A 14,898-nucleotide genomic window follows, 5' to 3' on the forward strand; every position below is an offset into this window, starting at 1 on the left:
GTAAAACTCAAAGAACGTGCGCCACTCTTTTACTTTCATTTTCAACAACGTATTTCTATTTAGGGAAAACCAATCAAGGAAAGAATATAAACACCTAAACACCTCATGTGTTTAGGCTATTAAGGAAATGTAATTTTGCCAAAGAAGAACTTTTATTTTAAATATTAATTTAAAAGCAGCCTACTTAAGTGTGATATGTTAATGTATCATCATTGCTTAACACTGAGAATTTGAATGATTGTATTGTGATGATCAGGTGCAGATATTCAAAATAAGAGAAAAATCATCAGTTCGGGTGGTTGGCGGTTGGAAGATTTATTTTTTAATTGATTTTAATTTGGGTGATGTTAGAGCTGATCCGCACATCTCTAGATCCCTATAGAGTCCCCTTTAAAGTTTAGGCAAGACTTTTTCTTTGTTCAGTTTGCACACTGAACATGGGTAACATGAACATGGGAACTCTCAAAGTGCACCAGATTATTGATTTTATCTTTAAGATTTACAAAATTTTCTTCCAGGGAAGAATGCCCCGGACCCCCCTATATAGGGACAGAGGTACACCGTCTAAAATCCTATGGAAAACACTATATATGATAGTGTTCTCAAAATACAAATCTTATTATATTAATATTAAAATACCTAAAATACGTGCTTTTAAAAAGTGTTTTCTTCTGCCGTGAATATGGCCAGAAAATTTGACCATTAGAGAGCAGTAAATTAAGACTAATTTGATATAGGCATAGGTGGAGAGAAGAGAAAGAATGATGCCCTAAATTCATTTTAATTCAGTTCAATCAGTGACTTTAACCAGGGGATTAATGGTCATGTGGAATGATGTGTTGGCTTAAGAACCAGTGAAGGAGCAGATTAAACCCAAAGCATGAGAGCACCAGCTGTATTGCTTTTTCTCATGGGTGGGAGGTGACAAAATCACTGTGGTCTCTCCCCTACAAGGTTATAGTGATTGATTATAGTGGGTTCTTTTGACTCTAGAATAAAATATGACTGATTTATTGTTTAATAACAATTAAATATATACAGTATCTAAATCTAAATTATATTTAGAAATGTGATAAACATTTGAAGTAGTAAAACTCTTGTTTGTTAACTAAGAAAAATGGCAAAAATGTTCCATAGTATTCTTTAAAGAACTTTTGAAGAATGCAGTATTAATCATTCAGTACCATGGTACATTTCAAAGTGGTAAACCATGGTATTGTGCCTAATGAAACTCTCAGAGATGGATGCCAGTGCCTTCATAGGTGCCCCTCCTCCTCCAAAACAAAGAGAGAGACTTGAGCGCAAAATCTCTTGTCTTGGGGTCACAATGGCAACCTTGTTTGGGGTCAGGGTTATGACCCCTTGCACAGAGAATGGATAAGAAGAAGAGAAAGGGTGGGGGAGATATAGGAACGATCCTTTTAGTGCAAGAAATTCTCTCACATACAGCAGAGAGAGCTCATGCTTGCACGGCAACGGTTGCCAGGCAGATTGGATGCCTTGATACAGGCTAACATGCGAGTTCTTCTCCTGATGGTGGAATCTAATCCCCTATAGCAAAGCACGTTCACATGTCAACTCCCTCTTGCTCTCACTCCTTTATATGAAATTTACAGTCAGACTGCAATTTCCCCCTATTACTCACAGAATTATACTTCTTACTTTCTTCAAGATAGAGGTTCATAATCATGAAAGTATAAAATGAATTAGTACAATTGGTGCCATGCAGAGCTACATAACACATCCACACACTTACAGATATTGTTCCTCCGCTCAGGAAAATGCAATAACAAAACACTTGAAGCCTGATTAACACAAGAAGAAATGTTTTGCATTTGTAAATTGAGAAGAATAAAAAAGTAATTGGATGAATTGACCAGGAACAGAGTTAATGGTCTTATTTTTGTTGAATATATTGTAGAACCTAATGTACTTTTAATCAGGATGAAAAAAGGTTTTGATTTTGTTTTAATGTGCTCTAATGGATGCAAAAAGCTTAAATATTGGAGAGACACTCCCATATACTCACCTATTTAAAATTTGAAGCAGAACTATGCAATATTTAATTGGCCAAGAACCATCTCCTGAAATCTCCTCCTCTCTCAACGGAGCCTGTGTCTGTGCCGCATTACGTCAAAGAGGCGATTCACTTTGGCCTACGTGTAGTTTAAATATTAAGCAGCTCTGCCTGGTAACCAAATAAATATAAATTTAACAACTTACTGAGTCATTTAATATAAACAGAAATTTTGGTAACACCTTACAATAAGGTTCATTAGTTAAACATTAGTTAATGTATTAACTAACATGAACTAACCATGAGCAATACATTTGTTACTGTATTTACTAATCTTTGTTAACGTTAATGAAAATACAGTCGATCGTTGTTTGTTCATGTTAGTTCACAGTGCATTAACTAATGTTAACAAGATTTTTTTAATCATGTATTAGTAAATGTTGAAATTAACATTAACAAAGATTAATAAATGCTGTAGAAGTGCAGTTCATTATTAGTTCATGTTAACTAATGTGGTTAACTAATGAACCTTATTGTAACGTGTTACCGAAATTTTGATATTCAAATTTGAATGCAACCATTTAATATAGATGTAACGGACATTTTTTAAATCTACAGTATATTTTATTCTTGCTACTTTTTACAGATAATTTTTTGCAAGCTGTTTATTCAATGTAAGGAAACTGCTTTCTCTGAGTACGCTGAAAGGAAGTCCTCACTATTCAGGTCAAAGTGAATATTTTATAGAATGTTCTAGGAACTCTGTTGAGATTGCGAGTAGGTCATCTTTTAGTGAGATTTAAAATCTCTTTTTTCCCCTCTGAGAATGGCAATAATTTAACATCATTTTTCAGAAAAGAAATGAAAATGAAATGAAAGCTATCTGATAAGCAATGCAGATAAGCATGCATATTTAAGTTGAATATATATATATATATATATATGTAGAAACCTTACCAGATATATACATCTGCAGTATTTGCATTCGTTAACTGTCCTTTTTTTGCTCTAAATCGGAGGCAATTTATCCCTCAGGATTTCAGCACCATGGATAGTGGTAATAAAATCATTTTGAGCTCTGTGAATCTGAAAGAGAGCAAGATGAAAAAAAAAGAGTCAAAAGTAAAGAAGCCAACCATTCCTACAAACTTTCTCTCTTATCATAGGTTTCAAATCAGATTGTGTGCCACTTTCAACCACTGATCCCCCACCACCTGGCAAAACACAAAACTGATGTACAAACATGAGGTTAATCTGTATAATCCAATGCATTGAGAGATTATATTTGGACAGAGGCTTACATTTCATATTTTAACTAGGACCTTTGTTCTCCTCAGCATCAAAAATACATCTCCACCATTCAACACAATCCTTAAAGGAGATACTGTACGCGTCTGGCCAGTGTTGTGATGGATAATTCACTGGGGAAAAAAAATAATATATACATTGTACACATACACACACTCAATATAATAATATAATAAATGAAAGAAAACGAGAAAGGGAATAAGAAGCACTGAAACCATTGAATAAAAATCAAATACAGTAAAACACAGTATAAGGACTATTAGGATTATTAGGACATCTGCACAAAATGCATTTTTTTTTTTTTCATCCTTCTTTTCTCTATCATTAATTAAATAAACAATCTGTCCATGGATTAAGAAAAGGATAACGCAGGATCAGGTCTACTGGAAAAGATCAGAATCTTTTTATTGCCTTTCACATGGCAGTAGAGAGTCAGCTGCCAGTTTATAAACTATGTACTACTCCCTATCTTAAAACGACACTAGATTATTTGGGATAAATGTTTTACAGTACACCTTAAGGCACTCAGAAATGTTGACAGTGCATGACCGTAGCTCACTTTAGGCTTCAAGGACAAATGTAACTCTGCTCCAAAAATAGCAAAACTGAAAACGTATTTATTGATTTACTTACTGCCCTTGTTTAGCCAGTAACCATTACATTTCAAAGCATATTACAAAATCAATTCAACACTTTGTTTTGTCATTTTAAGATATATTGAACAAACAAAGGCCCATGGCATAAGAAACTGAACTAATGCCATTCAACTGCCATTACCGAGCTGCTTTTATATTTTGGGTCATGCTTCAAACACCCCATGTGAAAGCAGCTCAATAATTTGATGTGAATGAGGAAACGCTAAAGGCTCAATATTGACTTTTTCCTCCTGTACACTTTACACTATGTAGAATTAAATTATCACAGATTGAGATCTAGACAATCCTTTATCTTGAATCCCTCACATTACTGCTTCCTCTCACTGCGCCTAGTGTTTGTTAATACAATATAGGGCTAAAATTGGGAACACAGTGTCTTTCAGCAGATATGGGACGTCTCGTCGCAAAGCCATTGCAGTTTGGAGATTCCCATTATTTATTTATTTTCTCCAGCAGAGGGGTGTTAACTAGGCCACCAAAGATGAGTGAAGGGCTGGAAAACTATGTTAAATTATTACTCATAAATTTCAGGTAATTCGAAAAGAGAAGTCATTTCTCTCAACATAGGCAAAGCAGCTAACCATGAGGATTTTAGGAATTATCATGTCATGCAACAGATGGTAGTCTTTAGTCTGTGGTTGCTTTACACAAGTATGATTAACAAAATGTATTTATCATGTATTTGAATCATTGCTGTCATTTGAATCTCCTAAGACTATACACAAAATGTCTGATGTCTTTTAAATTTGCTTATGATTTTAATACATAAACAGTGTACAGAACAACACTTGTGGCAGTAATCATGACAAAAATACACAGTTATAATATTATTACAATAGTTACAATATTATTATTATTATTACACAGTTACAATATTATGTATAACAGTGGTGAATTTGGCTCCTACTCCATTTTAAATGTCATCAAGATGTCTTGTTTCTAAAAATATACAGACATATGGGCATCAGTTTGCTATTGTTTGCACACACTCCCTATTTTAAGATGATTCTAACTAAACTACAAGCATACTGTGGATTACACCTGCTAGTTTGAGGCAGAAAGAATCAGGGAACAATAGTCCTCTTTAAACTCTCTAGACTGCCATTCAGTATGCGTGAATTCTGCACGCATTCACTTCGCACAGCTGATTGGCATTTCAGACAGAAGGAGCTTAAAGGTGGACCACATGGGGCTTACAAACACTAGACCAAACTACCAGCCAATGTTAAAACCCCCCACCGCAAAGAGCTTAAGATACTTATAATGTTCGCCTGTACAACAGTGCAGTGATTGGCTTCTTCTCAACTTTTAAGTTTATAATCCATTTTGTCTCCTGTGAAATCTTGATTAAGTGCCATCTGCAATCTCTGTCTTAATATGACTCAGATGCTTCTTGTTTGGCTCTTAGACATTCAGTGATTCTTCACTGATTTATTATATGATTATCAAACACACTGTCATTGTGGTTTTTAAAATATCATGCAAGCACAATCTTCATGCAGGGCCATTATGACCCGGCTTTATACAAATGTGACATTTGCTGTCCGCTGTGAGACTCCTCTGGGACTCTTATCAGTGTAACACATGAAAGAGGACAAAACCGTAGACATATCAGATGAGTAAATTAAATTTGCAGATGGGCGCAATCCCCCTAGAGAGCTGTAAAACAAAATAAGCATAAATCTCAGGCACTTTGTCAGGTTTATTTGTGGGTAGATAATAGACTCTAATTTGAAGCTCTCACTACAGATTTTGATTGTGCCACATAAATATAACCCTGTTTATTTCCGTTTCAAAAATGGAAAAAAAAGAAAAAAAATCAATGTTGTGTTGATTATGGTTTTAACATATTCAACAGTCTTATTCCCAAACAAAATTTCCTTAACAATCAGTTGAATTTTAGGATTATCATTAAACATCTTACGTTTGGGGATTTAAGACAAGCTGGAGGTTATCCTAACTTTAAGAGTTTATTTTTAAGAATATTCTTTTAACCCCCTGGCCCTCTTCATTTAGGTGTCACACTTGCCTTCTTTACAGTCAATAATATTCAATAATATTTTTTGATTATTATATAAAATTTTGAGGGTATTTTATGATACTATGCAATATTTATACAATTTGTATTAACTATTTTTCCCCATTGAAAATAATACAATTTTTTTTCTAACATATTTTTTAATTATTTTTCAATTAAAACAGTATTCCATGTTAAAATAGAGACAAGACATTTAAAATAAATTTTTTTGAAGGTAGATTAATGCCATTTGGTGAAAAAAAGAAAAACTTATGCAATGCCATGTTGTAGATTCCTAGAGAGCTCTATATAAAGTGGCTTATAAATTCTCTAGTGGTTTTTGGACACTTATTTTTATTAAGTTTTGGATATGGATTTATACTTAGACACTCTCAAAGACTACTTTTTGTCAAGGTTTAGATTTTTTTTTTTTTTTTTTTTTTTGAAATGTTGATTTGAAGTGTCGGTTTTTGCATTAATTTTACTACAGTCAAACCTGAACACAGAGGAGGACATTTTGTCACACAACATCAAAATTCAATAAAGAATATAACAAAAATGAACAGGTGTGTTTTATAACAGCTTAATAAATCTGTGTCTAATCTGATTTCATCCTCTTATTTGAGTTTTGGCTCAATTTTACCATATTGTTACAGCCACACTGGTTCATTTGTATGTGTATAATGGTGTGTTGTGTGTGTGTTTGTCTGTGAATGTCTGTAAGTGAGTGTGTGTTTGAGTGGGTGTTTCTGTTTTGTACTGTTTCTGTTTATTTTAGAGTGTAACCTCTTTCTTGCAGTTCATTTTTTACTGCTTTGTGGCTGAATTTTTTATTTTATTTCACACATTTGCATAAACTTGCTCTGTCTTATAGTCGTGCTGGTTCATATATATGTGTGTGTGTTGTGTCTATTTTGCACTCTTGACATTTTAGTGTGTCCCCCCTTCAGTGCTGTGCACTTTGTTTCTGCACAGTGTCTGATTTGTAGTTTGTATCAACAAAAGATTATCTGAGTTGTTGTATTTTTTCATATTTCCCAATCATTTCCTATGTCGGTCATTTTTGACCGAAAAGAAGGTAAGTGTGACTATTTTTTTTTACGACCCCTTAACATGTCCGAATCATGTCCTTGAATTTTTTGTGTTCATATTGCTAATGCGACAAAAGTCACCAAGTGTCATCTCATTCCAACGAAGCTACGATTTTTAACAATTCGAAATATAAAATTTTTTGCTCAAAAATGACAGAAGAGGGCCAGAGGGTTAAAGAATTCAAATTTTTAAGTTTTGTCTTCAGAACAATCTTAAGAAAAAAAAGGTTAGAATATTCTTAAGAAAGGTTTTTAGGAATACAAAATATACTAAACATTATTCTTAAGTTAGAAAATACTAGTTGAAAGAATTTTAGGGTGCTTTTATACTGGCAGTTTAGTTCCAGGGGCAAAACAAACATTTAGTTTAGTTTCATTTAGTTCAAAACGAACCGCATGAAAAACTGGTAATGTGAAAGCTGTCATGCATACCAGGGAGCGCACTAAGGTACCGAACCCGAGACTACCTGTAGGAGGTGGTCTGAGTTCACAAAAAAATAACTCTTTGAACGAACATAAAAAAATCATGGAAAGGATTTCCACATGATTAAGTTGCTTTATTTCAGCATTATGCAATTCTGTTATTCCAATTTAATGTACTTACGTTGGGTCAACTTAATTTATTAAGGTTGATTCAACTTATTTACAATGGTTGGGCACAGCTTGACAAAACAACTGACTAAGGAAGAATCTATGTAAAATAGTTATGTCCAACTTACTCAATTCAATCATGGACAGTGGTTCCACATGATTGAGACAAGTAAAATCCAATAGAATCAACCATGCTAAATTAACTAGAATCAATTGTGTTCATTTAAAGTAAAATAAATAAAAAGCAATAAATAAATAAATTGTTTTCATATACATTGATTTTTACAATTAATTCTTCTTGTTTAATTTTGTGATTTACATAACTTTTGTGATGTTCTGTGTTAGAAATCTAGATGTGATACTGGATTCATCCTAAATTGCCTTAACCAAAAACATTGTAAAGCCTAAATTGATCATAAGTCCATTGGTGGCAATGGTTTTACAATCAACATAGGCTTACAGTGCTTTTGGGAAATGCAACCAAGAGAACTACCACAGTGATTACTTTCTTATTAAAGTAATTTGAAAGTTTGTTAGCAGGTCCGACCTCAACCCAAGCACAAGTGCAACAATTGACCACAATAACAACCCTAAAACTATTAATTAACAGAAACTTTTAAATACCAACATAATAGAACAGTAAACATTAAAAAGTCTTTCCATTTTCTCATCTTCCTAAAAACTGTTTAAAATAACACTTTATTTCAACATTTACACTCCTAGTTCAGCCCCTTTGCAAAGCATGATGGGAAGTGAAAATCCTGTTTGATTGAGTCCTGGTTGGGTTTACTTGATTGAAACATGTTATTTCAATATGAAAACATCAAGTTAAGTCAAAGAGTAATCGTTTCAAGTCAATTTAACATGAATCAATCACATTTAAACCAGAAACCTGATACAATGGTGTTGAATCAAAATTTATAGTTTATTTTTTGTCACAATTTAGTAATTTTAGTCTGATGCCCTGTTACATTGAGTTTTACAAAGAGCCTTACATGAAAACATTATGTAGTACCATTTCACAGCACCTCTGAAACAAAGCAGACTCAGCTTTCTTTCATGGATGTTTCAATGCACACACATACTTACCCACCAAAGTCTGGGAAAGCTGTCTCTTTACCATTACTTACTGCACAAGAGTCAGTTTGTGGGAGCACGTCGCCTGCCTCTCATTCACACGCCCGTGTTTGTTTACACACTGCAGCGAGAGCAGATGGAGCAACGTCATCCATATTCATCGACCTAAACGCTGTCACCTTGACCCTGACGCCAGGCTCTTGCCCTACGCTCTGTGAGGGTTCAATAGAGCTACTCACGGCTGCTGCACAACCCCAGAGTAGGCCCATTATAGAAGAGGCTGGGAAAGATGGAGAAGCAGCCTCTTCTTCCCACCCCCATGCCTCAAATCTGCATTCCGAAACTCACGCTCTCAAGGAACGCCGTTGAGAATGGAACATCTGCCCAGTAATGGGGGTTTCCTAAGTTGATGGATGAAGGAAGGCAAAAGCAGACAATAGTATGACACCAGGGACAGCTCAATGGAGAGCTTGGTGGTTCATCTCAAGGTCTTGGTCAGCATAATCAATTGGAAGACCTGGGAAGAAGGGTTTGTGAGAGCAGCGAGGCAATAGCGGTCCCACAGCTTGCGATTTGGACAGAGCAACATTTATTCATCGGTCCTCACCAAAGCTATGCCAAAACATGCACCAACAGCCCTAAAGTACCTCTGAGAGCAACAGACCCTTTATGCAGATGAATATTGGAGTTTGATGGAGAAAAAATGCTTTGGTTGCACTGAATTACAACAGTTAAATTCAAATAAACCCCTTTGTTTTGCACTCTTGGGTTTTGTAAGGATGACAGAGAAATTTACTCCCAGAATCTACAGTAAAATATCCTTTACAATGAGACAATTAACCTCTCCGATTACAGAAGTGGGGAAAAGATGACCCATGATGTTCCTGCCAAAATGAATGAATGCAAAGTCATAAACTAAGACAAGTCCATGCTAATTTGCATCAAGTGAATATAATGAAAGCCATAAATCATCGAGCACATAAAACACACCCACAAGAACTGAGATGACACCGGTGAGGAAGGTTGCGTGAACCAAAAATTATTCACAGGCACTGGATAAAACAGCAGGAGAAGTACAGTTTCCTGTCCAGTTGCTTCTAACCAGGCCAGACCTGCCTAATTAAGTCCAGGACTAAACCTTGGAGATCACACACTATGTAGTGTCAAGGGAGATGGCTAAAGCATTTATTAGTAAACTAGGAGGTTTCAGGCTTTGCTGCAACGTGAACCCCAGGTTTGTATTTCCTATGTGTGCTACAGGAAACACATTAGTCACAATGACTATGAGGTCCCCTAGTGGGAGGCATCATCTTAATGAACTGCCATGTGAAAGGATGTCTCTCCCTCTCGTGCCATAAATACGTCTTTCACTGTTTTTGCACCACGGAGCACTCGCCTGTGGGTGCTCATAGGGCACGGGGAGCACGGTGTCATTGTTACATGCACCATAAAATGAAGTGGATGAACGTGCCTGGATGGCGCAGAGGACACAACCTTGAAAACTGGCATGTTAAGTGGAGAAATCAGAGCTTAAAGAGAAGCCAAAAAAAAGTTTCAGTACTTTCCCCACAGAGGAATGAACTAAATAAAGCAATGAGCTGCCGTTTCATCATAAAAGGAGTCTGAGATTTGATTTTGCTTTTTCTAAAACAAGTATAAAAGAGAAATGACCACTTTAAAATAAATAAATATTAGGGCTATCAAAAGATTACAATGATTACAAAAATGGAATTAACTTTTCAACTTAAGAAAACAAGATAATATGTTGTCCATTTGTGTGAACGGCAACATGTAACAGAACATAAGGCATATTCAACAGCGCTCTTTTCTCATCTCCCTCGCACATCTCCACAACAACACACTGCTCTTTCCTATTTTTATCTCATCAAATGTCTCAGCTAATCAAACTAAATCCAGTTAAAATAAAAACACATTCTCATTTACTTTGAGTACAATATATTTGGTGAATCTGTTTTTACCCACAGTAATTATTTCAAATAAAGAACATTTTAGCAATATTTATGATAACTCTAAAAGATATGCAGTACAATATGAGTTAGAAGACATTCACTACCGTTTATAGTGATTTCATGTTTTTGAAAAGTCTCTTTTGACCACAAAGGCTGCATTTATTTTGAATTTACCATAACACTGTGAAATATTACTACAATTTAACAGTTTTCTATTTTAGTAATTTATTCCTGATGGCAAAGCTATATTTTCAGCAGCCATTACTCCAGTATTCAGTGTCACATGATAATGATAATGATCATGATCATGATAATATGCTGACTTGGTGCTCAAACATTTCTTATTATTATCAACGTTTTTCAAAAAATGTATGAACACTGTGATAGATCCTTTTGTTTTAGAATTATTTGATGAATACAAAGTTAAAAAGAACAGCATCTATTTAAAAAAGAAAGATTTTGTAACATTTTAAATGTCTTTACTGTCACTTTTGATTAATTTAATGAATCACTGCTTAATTCATTTCTTTCAAAAGAAAATATGAAACTTACTAACCCCAAAGCTTTGAACAACGGTGTACTTGGTAAGATAATTAATGTTGGCAAACACTGAACTATATGATTTCAGGCCATTAAACAGCCATTAGTTTAGTTTTTAATAATACCTTGTCCTTATAAATTTGCTGTAATTCAAAGCTTGCTCTTGATACAGACTGATTAACTTGAAATGTATGTACCAAATCATAACACTAAAGAAGGATATTGTCCCTCCACAGCTGACTGATCATTGTTCTACACAAAAACACTTCAAGGAGCATCTCATTTTTGATACTGTGGTGACAAGCTTATACTGAAAGGGTATTGTTTGCTGAAATAAAGTAACAACTTTACTATGTGAAATAAGGACAACTCAACTGAAAAAGAACATGTTACAGATGCCTGATGAATAAATTAACAGTATGAACAACATCTCTGTTTCTGTTCTCTATCCAAAAAGACCAAAATCCTATTCTGAGTTGTAGTGCTGTGTGCTTAGATCCTCTTTTTGTCAGTGCTGAATAATAGCAACTAACAATAAAAATGGCTCAATAATATCGGGTTTTTATGTATTATACTGTCAGTACATATGTTATATGCACTCAAACAAAATATATGTGAAGAAAAGTTTTACATACAGAAGAATGCATGTAATAATACATTTAAATGGATTTCCTGCATACATTAGTCTTAACATTTACACAACATTATTCCTGAAAATGTAAAAATGTGCCTAGTTGCTTGAATGTTTGCTGTGCTAGTTCTCAAAGGCATTGTGGGACACCACTCGTACTCTTGTATGTTAAACAGACGTCTCGGTCTCCTGGCTAAAATCAAGACAATTTAGAAAACCTTACTCTACTGGGAACTGGCTGACTAATTAACTGACCAAGCTATTTTGAATAAATGCAAATGAATTCTCCTTAGCATGCAACATCCACAGGGAACATCTCAACCTTTTTCCACATAGTAAATATTCTGCTGTCACCAGATCATGTTTCATCAACTTGTTTCTTCCAGACCATGATTACCAGAAAATCATTGGGCCTAAACATATTAACAGAGGGAACAAGTCGGAGTGAAATGAAGAAAATGCTTTTTACAATTTTACTCCAAAAAAATGACATGACTGAATTGTTATCTCTGATGCAAGTGAATGAAAATTCATAAAGGGCAGAATAGATGTGCTAACATTTATTTGTTGTAATGAAGGCTAAAATCACCTTGTGAAGCTGTCTATTTGTAGATCCTGGATGTTGCAATATTCCACAACAGGTAAATTTTGAGGCTGTGAAGAAAAAAGAAAAATGTCAGGATTGAAGAGACAGGTACCGACGGAGTTTATCATGTTAAAATGTGTTGTTGCACTATAGGAGGTAAATTTTAAGTCATGCTGTGAAAAGGGGTATGGCAATCAAAGCAAGATTTTCTACATAAGGAGCTTTCGCATCGGAGGAACCTTTTCATAGTTCCTAGAACTATTGGCTGAAGTACCCGGATTTTGCCGTGTTCGCACCTCAGGAACTAGGAACGATTTTAGTAGGAACTCCTTTTGGGGGAAATAAAATATTTCCTACTTCAGAGCAGGGTCCAAACCAGCATTATAGTCAAGTCAAGTCAAGTCACCTTTATTTATATAGCACTTTTTACAATGTAGATTGTGTCAAAGCAGCTTTACATTGATAACTGGTACATAATTTTGGCTGCACAGCAGCTCTTAAAGAATAGTGTCAATGCAGGCAGATCAAAGCACTGTTGATTATCAAACGTCTATGTGGCAACCAGGGCGGGCGAGAGCCGTGAGGGAACGGCGCGAGGCCAGTGACGCAAGTGATAACGAGCATCACCTGGGAGGCGCACCGGCCTGGAGTCTCTCACGGAGGAGCTCCAGGAGCATAAAAGGAGGAGCGACGACCGTGAAGGACGAGAGAGGACCATGCGTGGACTTTATGTTATGTTTTATTATGTTTGTGTGGCCGGCAGACGTCCGCGAGGGTCTGCCGGCATTCCTTTCGTTTTGTTCTTTGTTTATTTTGGTATTAAAACTTTGTTTGAACGTTCGCCGGTTCCCGCCTCCTTCTTCCCACATCTACGAACCGTGTTACATTGGTGCCGAAACCCGGGAGGAAGGAGGGACATGCTGTCGGAGAGCCCTCGCTGCTGAGGGGGATCGCGGTGCTGCGGAGTTCGGGCAGCGCGGGAGTGTGAAGACCGCGAGAGGCTGCCCAAGGCGGTGGTGCTGGAGCCTTGTGAAAGGTGGGACGGAGACCCCGGACCCGGAGACTGGTGCTCCTGGGACGAGGTGGGGTGGCTGCCGTCCAGGAGGGAGCGGAGGAGTCGCCGCCGTTCGCCGTGGGCCGGAGCCTGCTGCCATCCGCCATGAAGGGGAGGAGCAGGGGACGGGGGACTCGCTGCCAGCTGCCCTCAGCCGGAGGAGCCATCGCCGGCCGCCAGGAGGCGGTCGAGGATCGGGCCGTCCACTGAGCGTCCAGTGCCACCGCATGGCACCGCGAGGAAGAGCCTCCCGGCTGGCTGAGGACCGAGCGGCAGTGTGTCTGGGAACCGGACCCAGAATTTTTTTTTCTCTTTTTCCTCTCTCCCCTCTCTCGTCCTGTCGCTCCTCCTTTTATGCTCCCGGAGCTCCTCCGTGAGAGACTCAAGGCCGGTGCGCCTCCCAGGTGATGCTCGTTATCACTTGCGCCACCGGCCTCGCGCCGTTCCCTCACGGCTCTCGCCCGCCCTGGTCGCCACAGTCAAGTCAAATGTCAAGTGTCCCCAACTAAGCAAGCCAAAGGCGAAAGCGGCAAGGAACCCAAACTCCATCAGGTGACATCAGGTGGCAAACAAGTGGCAAATAGGTGTTAAAATGGAGAAACCAGGCTTAGTCGGGGGGCCAGTTCTCCTCTGGCGAACAGTGCTTTGTTACGATTCAGGTTACTATCATAACCTAGCCGATAGGATCGCAACATTCAAAGTATTTATTTCAGTTCCATCCAGTTGAGGATCGTATTCATCACTCTGGTATGGACGGTTGTTGAGGAGCCGTGCCACTGGCTGTCGTATTGATGAGGCCTTCACGATGAATGATCTAGTTGACTCAATCTCTGCTGATACTTTAGGGCTGCGTTGTGGTCGTGTCAAGACGCAGGTCCTTGGTCTCACCTGGATACGGCCTGGATCCGGTTGACTATGGTAAACCTCAGGATAAACAGAAAGACTAATATTAGCGTAGATGCCATTCTTCTTCTGATGTAACGAGTACATCTGGTGTTATAGGAAGTGTTCCCGGTTCTGGCTGACCTAATTTATGCAGCCTAATAATCCTTTAATGGATTTGAAAATATAAATTGATGGTGTGTTATGTGTATGCCAGGTTAAAGAGATGTGTATTTAGTCTAGAATTAAACTGACAAAAATAGGATACTATAGGAACTATCAGTGATTGTTGATTGGTCAAACGCATTTCACACACTGGCACCTGGCATTTTTGAAAAGCCGTGTAAACATATTTACTTCACAAACATGAAAAACAGCAATAACGGCATTTACCTGTTGTCTGCAGGGTTGTGTTCTTTTCTCAGCCTCGATGATATGTAATACTGAAAGTTGTCATAGGAGATTTAGTCTCTTAGCC

Source organism: Megalobrama amblycephala, linkage group LG8 (assembly GCF_018812025.1).
Source record: "Megalobrama amblycephala isolate DHTTF-2021 linkage group LG8, ASM1881202v1, whole genome shotgun sequence".
Lineage (NCBI taxonomy): Eukaryota > Metazoa > Chordata > Actinopteri > Cypriniformes > Xenocyprididae > Megalobrama > Megalobrama amblycephala.